A 20,369-nucleotide genomic window follows, 5' to 3' on the forward strand; every position below is an offset into this window, starting at 1 on the left:
GTTGCGGAGCACAGGCTCCGGACGTGCAGGCTCAGTGGCCATGGCTCACGGGCCCAGCCGCTCCGCGGCATGTGGGATCTTCCCGGATCGGGGTACGAACCCTCGCCCCCTGCATCGGCAGGTGGATGCGCAACCACTGTGCCACCAGGGAAGCCCCTCAAAGCATTTTTATTCTTTTGAAGTAATAAATCTAGCAGTTCTTAATTTTTGGTTTCCAACTTATATTTTGTTCTGAAATTTGTTTATCAACATTTATTGTATCAATAAAATGGACTTTATTATTGTACCTTCTTTTTGAACCAAATCCACTGTGAATATACCTGTTGTTTATTTGGCTGCATATTTTTTTTCTAAATACTGCTGAGCAATTGTACTTTCAAAAAGGTAATTTCAGCCGCCACTGACTGACTTGCCGTTCAAGACACTTTCTCTGGTGCAGTTTGTTATTCTGAAGTTTTCTCTAGGTGGTTGTTTTTACACTTCTTCTTCAGCATGTATTTTCTTAATTTTAACTATATATCTGGCTTGATCTTGGTACAAACTCCCTTAGCATTTTAATCTGAATCTCACTTAATCCTTGTCACTCAGTTGATATAGACTGAACATTTACAATGCCAGTTTAATCACTCTGGAAACATTTGGTCATGAATAAAAGAACACTGCAGATGTTCCAACTTGCAGGCAGGACAAGACCCTTCTTTACAGAGCTGTTCCAGGGGCTACTGTAAATTCACATTGACCTTGGTTCCTTGCTTGTGAGAGAGACAAATATCAAATAGGGTGATTTTATTTAAAGCTGCTGCATCTCCCAAGCTCATCAAACATTTTATTAAAATACTGTTAATTTGCTGAGCTTCACTAGTCAACCCCAGGAAACTTTTGGGGTCTTTTAGGGTCATTTTATCTTTGCTTATTTTCCTCATCCTAAGAAAGAAGCAATTTGCATTTGCTGAGTATTTGAGGAGCAAAATGGTGGGGATGGAAGGACATACAAATTTAATCAAACTTTTTTTCCTCTGATTCAAATGTATTTGCTGTTGAGACCATTACAAGTGAGCCCTGCTAATGGTATATATTTTCTGAGGTTCAGTGGTGAATAGTTGGACTAAATCAGTACTAAACAATACTCTGTGGGTTTCTTCTAACCCATCATACCTTTGTGTGGGAGTCTTCTTCCCCATTACCAGACATTGTCACCATTCAAAGGATGCTTTGAGAATCTGTTTATGACCCTCTGCATCCATCAGGATAGGCTAAGTTATGGGAGAAAATAGTCCCACAATCTCAGTGGCTTAAAACCACAAAGGTTTATTCTGTTCACAGAACGTGTTTACTACAGGTTTTCTGGGGGCTCTGTCTTTCTTGGGGACTGGTTGAGGGACGCTCCATCTTGATGACCCAGGCAGGAGAAAGGCAATGTGGTGAATGGAGCACTGGCCTCTGCACCTTTTGCCCAGATGTGACATCATCATTTCTTCCTCACATTTCATCAACAACAAGTTTTGGTTCAATCCTACCTATGTCTGGAAGGAGAACCCAAAATATTTGGTCGACAGTAACTAATGACTAGCACACCCATGGGGTACACAATCCCTGTAGAGGTTACAGGGTGCTGCAGTATTTCCTCATATCCCAGGTTCGGCTCAAAACATACATCCAGGGATGGCTACGTGATTTGTGGGACCCAGTGTAAAATGAAAATATGTGGCTCTTTCTTCAGAAATTATTAAGAGTTCTAAGAGAATGACATCAGAACATTAAACCAAACATGGGGCAGAGTTCTAAGTGTGGTGCCCTGTGCCACTGTCCAGGGCACTGGACCTGCGTACATCCCAGGAAGGGATATGGAAGACAAGACCTCCAGGGGAAGTACCAGAGGATGCTAAATTAAATGTGTGTTCTTGCCCAGAGAGGCCTCATAGAGCAAAGCAGATTGTCTGCCTGTCTCACAGGAGGTGCTGTCAGGATGAGTAAGACAATGTAAGGGTGAGGATTTTTCCTTTGTGAATCCCTACAGGGAGGTGACCTCTAAATTTAAGGCATAATCATTCCCCAACACTGGTTTAATGACATTAATTACACTCCTGTAACTGAACTGTCTCACTCTTGTAATTTCCTTAGAGAAAGGAGGTTGGGAACACCCTCCCCTGCCCTGACTTTCTCTGAGGTAGGAAATATGGTAGCCTGCCAATAAGCATTAGGAATGATTTCCATTTGCCTGGGTCCATTTTGGCAAAACTAAGTCAGAGGAACAGATTTATTCAGGGGCTGGGCAAGAGGTCCGTTAACTGGAACTTCTCATTGGAGCCCCAGCCTGTTTCATCCCCTCCTAAAACAAAGAGTCTTGGCGAATCTGCCTGGCTTGGGTAGATCTTTAGGATTCAGAGATTTTATTTTGATTTTTTTTTTAAAGTAAGAAGGCAAATTTGTCATTTAATCTATTGGATTAAGCTCTTTATGGAGTCATGTGCCTGTATAAAGGGTGTGAGGGGCAATGACTTTGTTTTTATAGTCCTACTGCCTGATAGGACTGTAGTAGATGCTGTTGGTGCTCTGCCCAAATCCTCCAGGTCATGTGGGGATTGGCTACTCTGGGCTCACCACCTGCATCCTCTGCCTCTCCTGGAGTTGCCCTTGGCTGATTGCAGCTGCTTCACCCTGGAAGCATCTCATGGCCAATGACTCACTAATAGGAGGATACCAAAAAAAACAAACAAACAAACAAACAAAAAAAAGGTACCAGATTCCTTGCCTCAAGGTGGGAATAACTTTCTGATGTGATTTATGTTCTAGAGTCCTCCATGGATCAGGCTAAGGCTACAGTTTACCTGAGACCACATCCTCGCTTAATTCTTTTCCTTTCCCTATCCTGATTCTCTCTTTCCCTTTGAGATTTTTCCTGAGGAGCACCCCCTCAATAAATCATGTTCACTAAATCCCTGTCTCAGGCTCTGCTTCTAGGGAACCCCACTTAAAACAAGAACTATACTTACTTTAGTCTGAGGGAGATTCATCCTGAATAGACAACTGCCACTGGGTCAGAATTTGTACTTAAGGACTAGAGCTGTGGGTGCATTCTTTTCCTAGAAACAGGGATCTGATTTTAGTGATAACAGAGAAATAGTATCTTCTTGCCTTTTCCTGGTATGTAGATGGATAAACAAGCAGCAGATGGAAGGATGAAGATGTTTGTTAACATCCCTGATGAGGGCTGCCCCTAAGTGTCAACCATCCTCGCTAGCAGTGCTGCTTTGAGCTGGATCTCCAGGGAGCTAATGTATCACACCTCACGTGCCCTTCCCAGCTCTGTGGCTTCCAGCTAACCATTGGTGGTATGGCAATAATCATAGCTAGCCTGTACATTGAGTATTTTCCATAAGTCAGTTCCTTGAATCATCCAAACCACTCCATGGAGTAGGAACAAGATGATACAGCTAATGGGTGGCAGAGCCAGATTTGAACCTAAGCAATTGGCTCTAGATCCCATCACCACTTTGCTCAGCTGCCTCACAGGTAAGAATAGAGGGTCATTCTTACCTGCTTCCTGGGGTTGCAAGGATTAAATGAGATGATGTGATTAAAACATTTAGTATAATGTCTAACACATAGTAAGGGCTCCACAAATAATAATCATTGCTATTATTATTTTGAGGAAGGGTTTACAGAGGTACCAACATTTTGAAACCTGGAATCAGTGGCATCTTAGTCGATTCCTTTTAAAATACAAATGTTCCTTGTCCAGAGTCCATCCCTTGCCTCACTGACCTCAGCTTCTCTCTGTATGAGTGCACACAGCTTAGAAACAATTGCAGTTTCTGTCAGTATCACATCTCAGCCAGGTGGTGGTAATGAGCACAGTGTCACTGTGCTTCAAGTGTGTTAGCGGTTCTAGTACCACTTTCTTATAATCATTGCCCTTTATGGTCTTGGAGTAACATAAAAAAAGACACAGGTCAGGACTTCCCTGGTGGCGCAGTGGGTAAGAATCCGCCTGCCAATGCAGGGGACACGGGCTCGAGCCCTGGTCCGGGAAGATCCCACATGCTGCGGAGCAACTAAGCCCATGTGCCACAACTACTTAGCCTGTGCTCTAGAGCCCGAGTGCCACAACTACTGAAGCCTGCGTGCCACATCTACTGAAGCCTGTGTGCCACATCTACTGAAGCCTGCGTGCCTAGAACCCGTGCTCCGCAACAAGAGAAGCCACCTCAATGAGAAGCATGGACACCGCGTTAGAGTAGACCCCGTTCTCAGCAACTAGAGAAAGCCCGCGTGCAGCAACAAAGACCCAGTGCAGCCAAAAATAAATAAATAAATAAATAAATTTAAATATATAAAAAAGGAACATAATTGGCCAACACAGACAATAGTCTTTAAAAAAAAAAATGACACAGGTCAGCCTGGCTAGAAGTGACTTGGATATTTTTATTGTTTTCAGGCAGAAAAAAGAACCACACAGGAAATGGGCAATACAGCCTCTCAGTCTTATAACTAAGTTGGCAGATTGGAAAGACATCACTAGACAGAGTCATTTTCATCGGTGGTATCTTTGGATTTCACAGTGAGTCATCTGCATCCTTCACCAAGTGAGTCAGCTGTGCCCTGACTAGCACTGAGCATCTATATTTTGGTAGAGTTGTGGAGACCATGTGACACCTGTCCTAGTAGATTGCAAACTTTCCATTTATATCACTTATAGTGACACCTCATTGAATTTTGGGTGAATCGATTAGCAGCTAGTTAGGGCTCTTTTAAAGGACGATGAAAGTCATAGAGAAGTTGTGGGAGAAATTTCCTTTCTGGGAAGTGGTTAACAATAAAGTCATACTGACTAGTGAGAGACAGGGCATTCATGAGGACACAGAAATACACCCTGTTGGCTTAATTATTCATGGATGCAAATTAATTCAGGTGAGAAATAGCTGGGCAGTGGGCTAATTTTAAGGTGTTGTACATTTTGAAATGTACATTCTCTCTTTGAACATATGCACTTTTTAGTAGGCTTTATAGTAGGCTTTATAGTAGGCTTTATAGTGAGTGGGGGGTTGTGAACTGTGAATTAATTAATTAAAATATAGGTAAATAAAACCCGTGGTGTAAAGTGTTCACATCCCACACAGGCCAGTTTAACATCTTTCTATTTTATTGTCACAATGGGGAGACCTATTTTGGATTATAGGACAAGAGAGAGAGTGTGGGTGGAGCAACTGAAAGTGATCTCAGGAGCTAGGAGAAAAGTCCAATCAGATATCTCTGCAGTTTGCTGATGAGATTCATGTTCACCATTCACGCTAGAGAGAAGACGGTTACATGGAAAGGTTGAGATCAAGTATGGATTGGGTCAATGACTGGTTGAAAATTTTTTGAGGCTCTTAGATTTTTGTTTTTAATTTGTTGGTTTGCTTTTCTTTAACTGCATATGTCTGAGCAAGTGATGGGTAGTTTGTTTTGATGATCTGGGAGTGTTTCTTTGTTGGTAGTTTAGAAGAATTAGTTGTTTGTTATTAAGGCACCCAATACAGTGATAAATTATAGGACAGATATTATTTCACTCTATGCAAGTTGGAACGTTGGTGGAGGGGGCATTATTGGTAGGGGATAAAAGCGTGAGGTTTGTAATAAAACTGGTTAAAATATAGCTGGAGTTCCTCATCTGCTGTGTGACCTTCGAAGTATTATTCAATCCCTTCAAGTTTCAGTTTCTTAATCTGTAAAATGGAGATTATACTTCAGGGTTTTGTTAAAGGATTAGTCTTGACAACATGTAAGTTTCCTGTCTGGTGTGTGTTTATAAGTATTCACTGAACAGTAGCTGTTAGGGTATGATGACAACTGTTCATCTGTGAGCCCAATTACAGCATGTTTCTATCTCTTTCCTCTCTCTGAGTGGAAGATTCCAGTAATGATAGGCTCTAACATCTGTCATATTCTTTACGACTTCATTGTGGTCTCAAGATCCCTCTTTACTGTGATGGTGGAGCCCTCCCTAGTCTGAGGGTGAATGTCCATAGTGAATGCTGACCTTGATACTTACACTGGGCTCTTTCCTTTCCAAAATGGTAGGACTATTTAGAATCTAGAAACTAGAACTACTAGTATAATGTTTTCTAAATTTGCAGTAATCATAACAACTAATATTTATTGATCTCTTTTTTATCAATATTTATTGATGTACCAAGCACTATGGTAAGCCTTGAACAATTATTTTCTCAGTTGAAATCTAGCTCATAACCTCAACATATAAAACAGGTAGACTCAGAGCTATTCTGATGGAAACCAGTAGGTGTGTTTTGGGAAGGGGGGTTGCTGGGAGGACTGTTGTTACCTGACTTCACCTCCCTCATGATGTCCTCAAGGTCCCTCCGTGGAACTCTTTATTAAGGAGCTTCCAGGTATGGTAGTGTTCAATCAGGACAAATCAAATGGAATGTAACAATTAAGCCTTTATTCACTACTGTGATGGTGTAAGCAAGAAGCCAAAAAGAAAGGGTGCTAGTTTCCCCAATGTCCCATTTTTCCCCATGGTCTAGCACTGGACAAAGATCAGATGGATTGGTTCATATAGGAGAGAGGGTGGTCTCATTGCTAAGGGAGCCCCAAATCAAAGGCTCTTGCCATTTTATGGACCTGGGGCCTAGGAGAATGGAGACACTGCCCCCCCACCCCAGCATACACAAAGAGGCTTCTGAAAGGAGGTGCCTAGGCTAGGAATGCAAATATGAGCATGGCCAGTGCGTGGGTGGGGTGGGTGGAAGGCAACTCACAGTAGAGACTGCAGGGCACTGGCTCTGCACCAAGTCTAAGGTGGGAATGGCAGCTTTCTCAACATGAGGCCTGCCAGGCAAAGCCTATGGTTGGGCCCGAAAGATCACATGTAAGATTCTGGCCTAGAGCAGGATGCCTCAGGCCCTTTTGAACAGTTTGAAAACTACCATAATACTTGATAGAATATAGGATGAAGGAAAGATGTAGTCATTTAGCTTTTAGGGAGAATGGAGTTTAATACATTCTATGCTAATAAATAGTTTATACCTAATTGGCTTAGTAAACTCACTTTAATATACCAGTTGATCATGTTTTTGAAGGCATGCTATTTTTCTTGCTTGTGGAAGCCAAGTTTTTAGTTCCTAGAAAATATTTTTGCTATTCACTGTACATGTCTAAACTTTTGTGACTCCCCATGAGGTGGACTAAATAAGAACTGTCAATATAAGCATAAATGTTATAGCCTGAAAATATGAAAGTTCTTATAAATAAGGTGTCAGTCATTTGTAGTCATTTTCATGGCTGCTGAGTAATTAGGAGCAGAGGAACAAGTCTTGGCCAAACAAATGCTTTGCCTCACAAATCAGATCTGAAATAATGACTTATAATTATTCAGCATTTACATGGCATTTTTATATGAATAAAATGCATCTCAAACCCAGTCATTTTTATTAGCGATGATCATGTACCTTTTGGGAGTTCAGTGAATTTGTGTTGGTTGATGAGTGAATTGCTCTGTCTCTATAAGAGAAAACAGAAACAACCTTAGGATATAACATTCCATTTTCCAATTTTTTGATGCAAGCTTAGATTTAAGTTGAAGATCCTGACTTTAGAATTCACTTGTATATTATTGTCAGTGGATTCAAATAAAACTTTACTGATTTGTTGGCATGTTTCAGAAATAAAATTGGCATATTGATTAAAACTGGTTTTCATGAATTTTGTTACAGGACAATTCAAATCAAAATGGCATACAAAAATAGGTTAGACAAGGTTTTTATGTTCAGTGGAAGCAAGTCTAAGTAGCTGCGAATATAATTTTTTGTAGTGTGCCCTTTAGTACCTACTGTTATGTGTTTTTGGTGGGTACAATTCTGCACCCATCTCCAGTACGTTGTTTTTTTTTTCCCTCACACCAAGCAGTTCTCTGACACCAGCTGGGTGTCCTACAATTCACCTCAATTCTGACACTATCTACCTGGAGATACCTTCAGAACCCACAGTTTAAAAGCTCAGTCCTATAAGACTCCCCCATTCCCGCCCCACTTCAGAGGCCAGTTGAAAATCCAGGTTATCACCTGTGCTTCTGACCCACTGTCTATAGATTGGAGATTCCAATAGCTTGCTTCTTGGGTTCCATTAATTTGCTAGCGTGGCTCAGAGAACTTGGAGAAACATTTTACTTACCATATTAAGTTTATTTTTAAAGGTTATAGCTCAGGAACAGCCAGATAGAAGAGATGCATAAGGCAAGTATGGGGAAAGGGCTCAGAACTTCTATGACCTCTCTGAGTACACCCTTCTCCCCAAAATCTCTATGTATTCACCAACCCAGAAGTTCTCTGAACCCTGTCCTTTCTTGGTTTTTATGGAGGCTTCCTTCTAGAGTCATGATTGATTAAACCATTGACCACTGGGGATTGATTCAACTTCCAGCCCCTCTCCCTTCCCTGGAGGTTGGTGTGAGGGGGTGGGACTGAAAGTTCCAACCGTCTGATCACACGGTTGGTCCTTCTGACAACCAGCCCCCATCCTTAGGTTACCTAGGGGCTTTCCAAATTCATCTCATTAACATAACTGAAGAACATCATTATTGCTCTCATCACTTAGAAAATTCCAAAAGTTTTAGAGCTCTGTGCCAGGAGTGGGGAGGAAGGCCAAATATGTATTTCTTATTGTAAATTATAATATCACAGTGAGGATATTGTAAATGATAATGCATATTAATGGTACCTTTCAAGGATCTCTTTCTAAAAAGGGGAACCTGTATTAGAATTGTGGGCTTCCATGGAATACTTAGAAACGACTGACAAAGTTTGGATTTCTCTTAGGTAATTATATCACAGGCTGGAGTCATGGGCATAATAGGTCATGCCCAGAAAATGGTAATTGACGAAGCACTTTCGGCTTGGGAGGAGATAATAACTGCTCTGCTGGTCTAGAAGCAGTTAAAATGTTAGAAAAAAAACCAGTAGTTTGATATTATATTTCTTAAATAACTGGCTCTTTGATTTCCACATTGCTTTTCTCTTTTATAGGCACAGCCAAAGAGGAGGGTTCAGAGTTCTCTCTTGGGTCCGTCCTTATTTATCTAGTTGGTTGGAGAACATGAGAAAGGGAAGAGAAAGTACACTATAAGTTGGCTGAGGACACCAGCCCTCTGAAGGATAGGATTAGCATTTAATTAGAGGTTAGAAACAAATAGAGCTAAGTTCAATTCCTGTCAAGTTTATCTTATTCGTATGGGGAGGGTCAGCAAGATCTTTACAAAATGAAGTTCAAAAATACTCAGAAAAGATGGAAAGGTTGAACCGTTCACCATTTTAGAAAAGCAAATGTGAGTTTGTGTTGGTAAGTACTTTAGCAGGAAAATAGAATATAGGCAGCTGTTATCTAGTTCTGCTTATAATTGGTCACACCTGGATTCAGGGCTGGTTTCTATAAGAGATTCTACAACTGTGAAGTCCAAAAGAATTTGGAGTATTCAGAGAAGGTTAAGAGTGGTTTAATGTTGGATGATAATACCATCAGTAAGGGCAAAAGAAGTCACAATTTTTGGTCTGGAAAAGAAGCTAAGCATTAAATGAACAAATCTTCAAATGTAGGATAGAAACTTGACTTACTCCACTCCTCCTAATGGCAGTAGAATTATAGAATCCTATTTGAATGGACCCCTGGGACCTGTTATCTAACCTGTTACTTTATGCACGTATCTCACACATAACTTCCTTTATCCAAATATGGTTCCAGAGGTTAGGATGTGGATATCTTTGAGGGGGGGGCATTTTCTATCCTACAATAAATACCATCATGTTCAACCTCATTTTCTACAAAGAAAGAAAAAGAAGCCCTGAGAAAGTAAATCAGTCTCTGGAAATGGGTTTATATTTTTTGAATGAATAGCTGGAGAAGAAGACTCGTTCCAGCCCCTACTGTAGTGGAAGGAAGGGACTCTAATACCTTGCCCATGATTTATACAGTTGATATTGGGAGGCAGTAAATATAGGATGTTATAATGACCTTTATTTATTTTGCTACATTTGAATTCTTGTTCTAATCTGTTCATTTATATCAGGTTTTCTCAACATTGGTACTATTGATATTTGGAATGGATAATTTTCTGGTTTATGGGGGCAGGGGTGGGGCTGTCCTCTACATCCTGTAGACGTTTATCAGCATCTCTGGCCTCTACCCACTAGATGTCAGTAACACCACTTCACCCCCTTTCCTCCCTTCCCCCTAGTAATGAAAACAAAAAATGTCTCCAGACATTACCAGATATCTTTAGGAGGGGGTGCAAAATCAGCACCAGTTGATAAACTACTGACTTCTCTGGAAACATTAGGATTCAGGGTTTGTTTATTTTAAATTTTAACCTTATCATCTGCCGATTTGATCAATATCATTCTCACAGCCAAATGTTATTAAAATGTAAATGTCATAATAATGTTAGAAAAAGGACAGCACTGTAGTAAAAGCACTGCAGATCACCTTCTTCTTGACGGACTACAAATCTACCTTTGGAGCCAACTCTTTAGCACCTATCAATGTCATCATCTAGCTTGTTCTTTGTTTATAAGGGTATTTTAAGAGTGTTTGTCAAATGCCTTGCTGAAATCCAGATCCTAAGTCTGACACATTTTAATGATAATTCTTTAAACAAAAGGATTAGAATGAGTTTGACTAATCTTTGGCCTGTTCTGGCACCTAGTGATTATGGTTTTCTTTCTGAAGAGCTCACAAATCATCCTCTTATTCATCTGTTCTGGGGTCCTTTGGTGCTTAACTTTGAACTCACCAGTTTATGTTTGTGGAATCAGCCTTTCTCCCTTCAAAATATGTGTCCATTTGCATTCTTTTGGTATTTGATACTTTAGTGTATAATTCTTAAAGTATTTGGAACCATAAATACAAGTTTATTTCTATAATTTCTCTTAATACCTGAATATATGTCTCTATCTCTCTGTATCTCTAGATCTACAACTATATCTATGTGGGAGACTTTAACATCTTTGAATCAGCAAAAGGCTTTCTTAGAATCTCTTCTCTGGTTGAAACCTTGCCTCTGGGTGCCAGAATTACATATCCAACTGTCAATTTGGTGTCTCCACTTGGATGTCTCCAACATAATTCATACTATCTTGAACTTATGATTTCCAGCCCCAGCTGGGGTCTTCACTGTTTCTTAGCTTGTTGAAGGGCACCACCATCTGGTCAGTTCTGCAAACTGGGACACTAGAAAATAGTCATATGGATACCTTCTTACTCCATATCTAATCCATCAAAAAATTCAATGGATTATACCTTCTAAAAATACTTTTCGCATTTCCCCCTTCTTGTTAATTCCATTTCTCCCACACCAGCTCAAAATACATCGTTTCTCCCCTGGGCTAATGCAGTATTGCCTAATTGGGCACCACAAGTCTAATCCTGATAAGCATGGTGGTCTTTTTGAGATATAAATCTTATTATACCATCCCATCAACAAATACCCTTTGTTCTGGGATAAAATCTCGACCATGGCTTAGAAAGTGAAGTCCGGGAGTCCCTGCCTACCTCTGCAGCTATACTGCACTCTGCCTTCTTCTTTATAGCACTTGAGCAGGCACGCCTTGCTTCCCTATTAAGAGGCTCCTGCATTCATAATTCATCTGCCAGGCGGGCTCTTCTCTGCCATGCTTTTTTCCTAATTTAACACCCATGCATCTTCAGATCCAAGCTCAGTCATCTGTTCCTAAGGAAGCCTTTCCCAACCACTTCCTCACACAATCCTTTGTTCCTCTAAATCAAATCTTCCTAATATATGCTCTCATGGCCCTGTAAGCTTCTTCTTCATCACACTTTGGAAATACAATTTTACATTTGTTTGGGTGACAATTGAATTAACATGTCTCCTACACTAAATTGATAAACTTTTTGAGGAAACAGATGCCACCTGGTTTTGCTCATTCATTCATTCTTTTTCAGACCCTTGTCACATTTTTAGTTCTGTACCATGTTTATGTCACTTTTGTACCTCTTGCAAAATACCAAGCATATTGCATGAGCCTAGTATTTTATTTGATGAATCAGTGAAGGAATGGATGAATATTAGGCCCTGTTCCTTTGTAACATGTTCGTTCTACCCTTTTAAAATGAAAGATGCATTTTTTCAAAAGAGGGAAAGGAATGAAATCTGAGCTGATTTTGCTTCCTCTGGTCCAATTAATATTAAACCATCTGCACAGTGAAGGAAGTTATCAACAAAATGAAAAGGCAACCCACTGAATGGGAGAAGATATTTGCAAATTACATGTCTGATAAGGTGTTAATATACAAAGTATATAAAGGACTCATACAACTCAATATAAACAAACAAACAAACAACCTGATTAAAAAATGGGCAGAGGAACTCCAGTGCTTGCCTATCATGTTACTGAAATTTGGCTTACCTCATCTTCCTAGCAGAAACTGGGAAGTTTTGCTTCCTTATTTTTACTCTATGAATGAAGCTGTCACTTCTCTCCTTTATGCCTAAGCAGATCCTACCATACTTCATGAACTCACTTAGGAGAGTCCTGTCTTTGACTTGTAGCTCCAGAACATACTTTTCTCTACTGCTATGAATTCCTATGGTACGTATTATCTAGATTATTAAGTGACAATGCCTTTTTTAAAAATAATTTTTTTATTTTGAAAAAAATTGTAGATTTATGTTCAGTTGTAAGAAATAATACAGAGAGATCCCTTGTAACCTTTGCCTAGTTTCCTCCAATGATAACATCTTGCATTACTATAGTATAATAGCACAACTAGGAAATTGACACTGATATAATCCATCCATCTTAGATTTCACCAGTTGTACCTGTCCTCCTGTGTGTATGTGTATTTAATTCTATTCATTTTTCCACATTTGTAGATTCATATGATCACCACCATGGTCAAGCTACAGAACAATTCCATCACCTCAAGAATCTCTCCTCTTGCTCTCTTACAGCCATCCTCATCTCCCCCTCTACCTATCTCTAACTGCTGACAACCACTAATCTGTTCTCCATCTCTAATTTTTTCATTTCAAGAATGACATATAAGTGGAATACTGTATGTAACCTGTTGAGTTTGGCTTTTTTTTTCACTCTCAATGAATTTCCCTTGAGATTCATTCAAGATTTTATGAGCATAAATAGTTTGTTCCTGCTTATTGCTGAGTAGTATTCCATGGTACAGATGTACCATAGTTTTTGTTTTTCAGCTTTATTGAGATATAATTGATAAATAAAATTGTAATATATTTAAAGTGTACAATATAATGATTTGATATACGTATACGTTATGAAAATTCCTACAATTGAGTTAACACATCCGTCACCTGACATATTTACCTTTTGTCTTTTTTCACAATTTGTTTAATCATTCTCCTCTTGAAAGACATTTGGGTTTTCTCCAGTTTTTGACTCTAATAAATTAAGCTGCTATTAAATAAGTTTCTGTGTAAACAGAAGTTTTTATTTCTCTGGGATAGATGCCTAAGAATGCAACTGCTGGGTCATATGGTCACTGCATGTTTAGTTTTTTTGTGTGTGTTTTTGTTTTTGTTTTCAAATTGAAATATAGTTGATATACAATGTTCTGTTAGTTTCTGGTGTACAGCAAAGTGATTCAGATACATAAATATGGATATACATATTCATTTGTGTATATACTGTATATTTAAACACAGTATATATACATTCTTTTTCAGATTCTTTTCCATTATAGGTTATGACAAGATATTGATTATAGTTCCCTGTGCTATATAGTAGGACACTGTTGTTTACATGCATGTTTAGTGTTTATAAGAAATTACCCAACTGTATTCCAGAATGGCTGTACAATTTTATATTCCCGTCACCAATGTATGAAAGATTGATTTTCTTTGCATCCTTGCCAGCACTTGGTGTTATCATGAGTTTCTATTTTAGCTGTTCTGGTGGGTATGTAGTGATATCCCATCATGGTCTTAATTTGTATTTCTTTTCTTTTTTTTTTTTTAACATCTTTATTGGAGTATAATTGCTTTACAATGGTGTGTTAGTTTATGCTTTACAACAAAGTGAATCAGTTATAATTTGTATTTCTTTAATGGCTGGCGATAGTGAACATGTTTTTCATGTGCTTACTAGCCATCTGTATCCTCTCTTCAGTAAAATATTTCTTTATCTCTTTTGTCGTTTTTCTAACCGGATTGCTTGTTTGTTTTGTTGTTGTTACGTTTTGAGAGTCCTTTATATATTTTAAGTACTAGTCCTTTGTCTGATATGTGGTTTGCACATATTTTCTCATCTTTTCATCCTTTTAACAGGGTATTTCACAGAACAAATATTTTTAAATTTTGATGAAGTCTAGTTAATTCATTTTTTCTTTTATGAATATCATTGGTTGTGTCAAGTGTAAGAACTCTTGGCGTAACCCTAGGTCCTAAAGATTTGCTCATATGTATTTTCTAATACATTTTATAGTTTTTGTTTCACATTTAAGTCTGTGATGATCTTGAGTTAATATTAGCATAAGGTTTGAGGTTTAGGTTGAATTTCATTTTTTGCCTATGGATATCCAATTACTCCAGCACCATTTGTTGAAAAGACTATACTTTTTCCATTGAACTGCTTAAGCACCTTTGTCAAAAATCAGTTGAGGGCTTCCCTGGTGTTGCGGTGGTTGAGAGTCCACCTGCCGATGCAGGGGACACGGGTTCGTGCCCCGTTTCGGGGGGATCCCACGTGCCGCAGAGCGACTGGGCCTGCACATCCAGAGCCTGTGCTCCACAACGGGAGAGGCCACACAGTGAGAGGCCCGCGTACCAGAAAGAAAAAAAAAAAATCAGTTGAGCATAATTGTGTGGATCTATTTCTGAGTTCTCTGTTCTATTCCATTGATCTGTGTAATTATCTCTCAGTGAGAGGCCCGTGTACCAGAAAGAAAAAAAAAAAAATCAGTTGAGCATAATTGTGTGGATCTATTTCTGAGTTCTCTGTTCTATTCCATTGATCTGTGTAATTATCTCTGTGTCAATACCACACTCTCTTGATTACTGTAGCTATATAGTAACCCTTAACATTGGGTAAAATGATTCATCCTATTTTATTCCTCTTTTTCAAGATTATTTCAGCTATTCTAGCCTGTCTTTTCATATAAATTTTAGAATACTTGTCTATGTCTACAAAGTATGTTTCTGAGATTTAGATGGAAATTGCATTAAATCTATATATAGATCAATTTAGGGAGGGTTGACATCATTACTATGTTGAGTCTTCCAATCCATGAACAATATTTTTCTCCGTTTATGTAGGCCTTCTTTTATTTCTTTCATCAGCATTTTGTAATTTTCTCCATATATATCTTGTATTTGTTTTGTTAGGTTTATACCTAAGCATTTCATCTTCTTTGAAGAGATTTTAAATGACATTGTGTTTTTAAATTTTGTTTTCTGCATAGTCGTTATAAGTGAATAGAAATGTAATTGATTTTTATGTGTTGATCTTGTATCCTGTGACCTTGCTAACCCCATGTATTAGTTCTAGAGCTTTTTGGGGGTATATCCCTTGTGATTTTCTATGTAGACAATCATGACAATGCCTTTTTCTGTGTTTATGTGTGTGTTTGTTTTTTTTTTTTTTTTTTTTTTTGCGGTACACAGGCCTCTCACTGTTGTGGCCTCTCCCATTGCGGAGTACAGGCTCCGGACGCGCAGGCTCAGCGGCCATGGCTCATGGGCCCAGCCGCTCCGCGGCATGTGGGATCTTCCCGGACCGGGGCACGAACCTGCGTCCCCTGCGTCGGCAGGTGGACTCTCAACCACTGCGCCACCAGGGAAACCCTATGTGTTTTTTAATCAACTGGATTATGAAGGCCTTTGGGTGCTGTATGTTTGTATGATGCACAAATAGTAGGGGCTTAATATGTATTTATGTATGAGAGGCCCACCAACGGTAGCATTGTGGTCTGTGAATTTCAGTGATGTTAATAATATCTCACTTTTGTTTTTCTATTTTTCCTTTTTCTTTTTCCTAAAAGAGCTAATTCACAGTGCATTTATCTACATGCTGAAACTCCTGTTTTTCGTTGGAGTGCAGTGTACTTAATCTATTTAGAACAGTTCTAATTTATTTACAACTTCAAGAGAACAGTGCCTTAGCACAGACTGAAACTGGATTTAATTAACGTCTTTATGAAGTACTTGGATACTAACCTCTTTTAACTATCAGAGAAATGCCTATATATCCGATTCCATTTAGTCTTTAGCAGGTTCACAAAGTGCTGGAAACAGGATTTTTTGTTTTCTTTTCTTTTTCTTGTGTAACACAGGAAATAAGCTGTGCATTGGCTCTTTTTCTTAGTTCACTTGGCATTAATTGTCTTTCTATCCTTATGACTTGGTTGAGGACTTTCATATAGTATCTTTTATTACTTGTGCCATGTTTTTGTACCTATAACATATTTTTCAAGCATGCACCATCATTCTACACAAGAAAACACCCTTCTTTTCCAGTCTTTACAAAAGATACTTAATACCTGGCAGAATGTTAAAATGAAAAAGAGAACAGATGTGAGTAAAGAAACTCTATGGTTTAAAGTTAATAAACAAAGGAAGAAGCAGTAACAATCTCTTCAGAATACCTAGAACACCAGTTTGCAAATGATTAATATAACTTAATAACATTATCTTCAACTTTATTAAAGCTTAATATTCTGCAAATATGTGCGATCAAAAGTTAATATCTAATTTTGTCAAAAGCAAGACTGGTGGCACTAGATGATAAAATCTGAAATGTTCTTATGGTTTGTTAAGACTCTATTAATGTAATTTATATATGTGAAGAAATGTAATAGAAAAACCAGGAAGTCATAACCCAGAGATTAAGGGGGAGCAGAGTATGCCACCCCAAAATATGCCACTTTGGCATGTGGATTATTTTGAGTTGAAGGCAATAAAGGCCCAGCAGACTCAGGAAGAACTTTTTACCTTCCCCTTAACTGCCTAAAAATTTTTTTGTTTTTTAGATAGGGGGCCTGTACCAAGAAGAGAGCTATTAACCAGAGATAACTTTTTATATCAGGAAGACTTATCTGCATGGCAAGGCAAACATTTGTTTACCAAATATTTGCTCTTCTCATCTTCCTGTGAATTGTCTTCTTCCCCTTTGAAGCCCCAGAACCTTACCCCCTTCTCCTTCACTCAGGATGGCATATAAGCCTCAATTGCCTGAATGCCTTTGAGTCTCATGTCTTTATGGGGATCCTGTACGCACATAATTAAAGTGTTTTTCTTCTGTTAATCTCTTTTATGTCAATTTAATTATTAGGCCAGCAAAAGAAACTAGAAGGGAAAGCGGGAAAAAATCTTCTGCCCCTACAAGATTGTGCTCCCTAAAATAAGCCCTTCTCCCTCCAAATAAGACCAAGTAATACTGACAGTTATTCAAATGTCAGTCATTCAAGATAGAATGTAAGTCAATTCAATTTGACAAATGTATACTGAGTCCTTAGTGTATGACAGGATCTATAGTGTATAATGAAAGAGAAAGAGGCATAAGACACAGCCCTTCCTCTAGGTGTGTTGATACCATGCTTCCCCTGCAGATTGCCTGGGAAGAAAGAAACCTTCAAGGCATGGTATGCAAGTTCCAACAATTTGGAATATGCAATATCCAAACAACTGAAAACAACTAGGCTAAACGGAATCAGATATTCCTGAGATGAACTGGCATTAATAATTAATGAAGGGAAGTTAAAATAATAATCACTGTTAATGTTGTGATTCTGATCATGAATCAGATTTGTAACGTTGGGTTGGCCAAAAAGTTTGTTCGGGTTTTTCCACAAGATGTTACGGAAAAACCCGAACAAACTTTTTGGTCAACTCAATACTTTTGAAACCTTTGTCATGAGCAACAGAATCAATCAGCATGAGATGAACTTGACAATGCAAGTAGCAGTTCTGTGTTAATTTCTGGGTGTAATAAATGAGACAATATTTTTCATATTATTAAGAGGTACTGTAATTGATATTTGGACAGATTTGAATCAGGTGGATCTTGGTATGACATTGTTGAAGTTTATTAAATTTGGACCTTTTAAGATTTGATAGATAAGACAATCAGAGCAAGCATATTCCATACCCAGTTTCCCAATTGGAGCCAAGTAAATATGCTCAGGTGAAAGTTATTCATTCAATGGACAGAATCTTTGTGTGGTTGAACATCTCCTTTGAATTGAGAAACAAAGACAAGTAGGTCATAACTGATGCCTTCAAGAAGTCAAAACTCAGTAGAGCAGATAGATTGATGTATGAGGTGTCCGATTTCAGGTTAAAATCCTAGGTGTGATTTTTTCAGAACACTGTGACAGAACCTCCAAGTGCTGTTGACCTGAAATAAAGATAATTTCTACAGCACAGATGGATTTATTTGGAATTAGCAGAGAATTGCAGTTTGGGGTTTTCCATCATGGTGGTCCACGTACAAGTTTCCACATAGCAAGGGAAAAAGAAACTTTTATAAAGGGGAAAAGGAAGTTGGGAGGACTGTAGTAGCCAAAGAGTCCATGGCCTTTCATTGGCTGAGTCCTTGCCAGGAAAGAAGACTTTTTTCTTCCTGTTGGTCTCTGCTGTCATCACAGGGTGTTAGAGTTCCCTTTTCTGGTTCCCAGACTCTCTTTAATTGAGGTTTCAGTTTATTTATTTTTTACATTTCCCCCTTGTGATCAAGATCTTTCTCTAAAAGCCATCACTGATCAAGAGTCAGATTTTCTATTTTCAGCAGCTTTTTGTCCCTCAGTGTTGAGAAGGACCTTTCCTAGGTGTAGTGTTTCATGGCATAGATAAAGTACAGATTACAAACCTATTGAGATCACATGTGAGTAACACAGGAATAGGAGGAAGAACTCTCAGGCACTTTTTATCTAAAGTCCATGTGTTATTAAGATCACAGACACTGGCGATCATCTGAAGTGTTATGTCATCACCAAGGGTTGGCAACAAACTTCCAACAGGCCTGGTCCAGATATCTTGGGAAAACTGTCTCATCAGATGCTGTTTGCTTCAATTCTGAGAAATCTTTACCTTTAGGTCATCAGGTGATGTGAGGGTCCAGTCAGTGTTTGGTGCTTTCTTTAGGTGTGTTACATGCATCCAAGAGTCTATTCCTTGGAGTTTGGTGGCATAAATCTTGGTTAGAAGTACCTGATAGGGGGCTTTCTGGTGAGATTAACAAGAGTTCTTTTGGAGATATCTTTTCCAAAAGACAAAATCTCTAGGTTGCAAGGTGTGATGTTTAAGGTCTTTGTTTCATGAGAATGCACTGTAAAAATATAGCTCTACCAAAACATGGTTACTTTTATTAAAGACAATTTTTATTTTAATAAAAACAATATTGGCAATACTTTTTATCGGTAGTCAGTCAAAAGAAGCAGGAGCCAAGTGCATTGAGCATCCTGTGACTATCTCAAAGGGTGAGAGTTTATGAGTTTCACAAGGGGTGGATCTGAGATTTGGAAGGACCAATCACAATGCTTTGGCCAAGATATTTGGAGGACCTCTACAAATTTTTCCAGTTGAGTCTTAATAATGCTGTCATGTGTTCAATTAAATCAGAGGATGAGGGTGATAAGCACAGTGAAAGTGTTGTAAAACCAGCTAAACAGCACAGACTTTTTGAAGTACTTGTCCAGTAAATGAGGAGTTCCCCAGTTAGGCATAATCTTTTCCAAAAGGACTTTAGCCACAAAACAGGCAGCAGCCTGTCTTCAAGGGAAGGCTTCAGCTCACTATGAAAACGTGCAGACCATGACTAAAACATATTTATATCCATGAGATAGAGGAAACTGTATGAAATCCATTTGTCAGACCTCAAATGGTCCATTAGGTGGTTTAAAATGTCTGAGAGGAGAACAAACAGGCTTTCTTGGATTGTAGTTTGGACAAGTGGGACAAGTGAGGTAGGCACTTTTTATGGCCTTGTTAATGTTTCTGCACCAGTACTGATTTATGAATGTTGTAATTTTGTCAGTGACCAATGGTTTAATGCATGTACAGTGGTGATGAGTGGGAATTTTAGAGTCTTCTGTAGGACTGGGTTGTTATTTGGTCCAAACCAAACTATTTTTATTGAACCAAAAATTGTTGAATTTTCAATCTTGTTTTTCCTTTTCTGAGGCCAATTGCTGGGCTTCCCTAGCCAGTTTTTCTAAGTTATTACTTGGGAAAGAATCCCTTTGGACCATGACAGATGTTTGGCTGCTGTTGGTTCCTTTAAGGCCATCATTCCTTGAGGAAATGTCAGCAAGGTGGTTTCCTTTAGTTTCCAGAGAGTCAAGTTTTAGAATGCCCCAGACTCTTAATAGCAGGTAAAGCAGCAGGCAAAAGT

Source organism: Physeter macrocephalus, chromosome 18 (genome assembly GCF_002837175.3).
Source record: "Physeter macrocephalus isolate SW-GA chromosome 18, ASM283717v5, whole genome shotgun sequence".
In the NCBI taxonomy this organism is placed as follows: Eukaryota; Metazoa; Chordata; class Mammalia; order Artiodactyla; family Physeteridae; genus Physeter; species Physeter macrocephalus.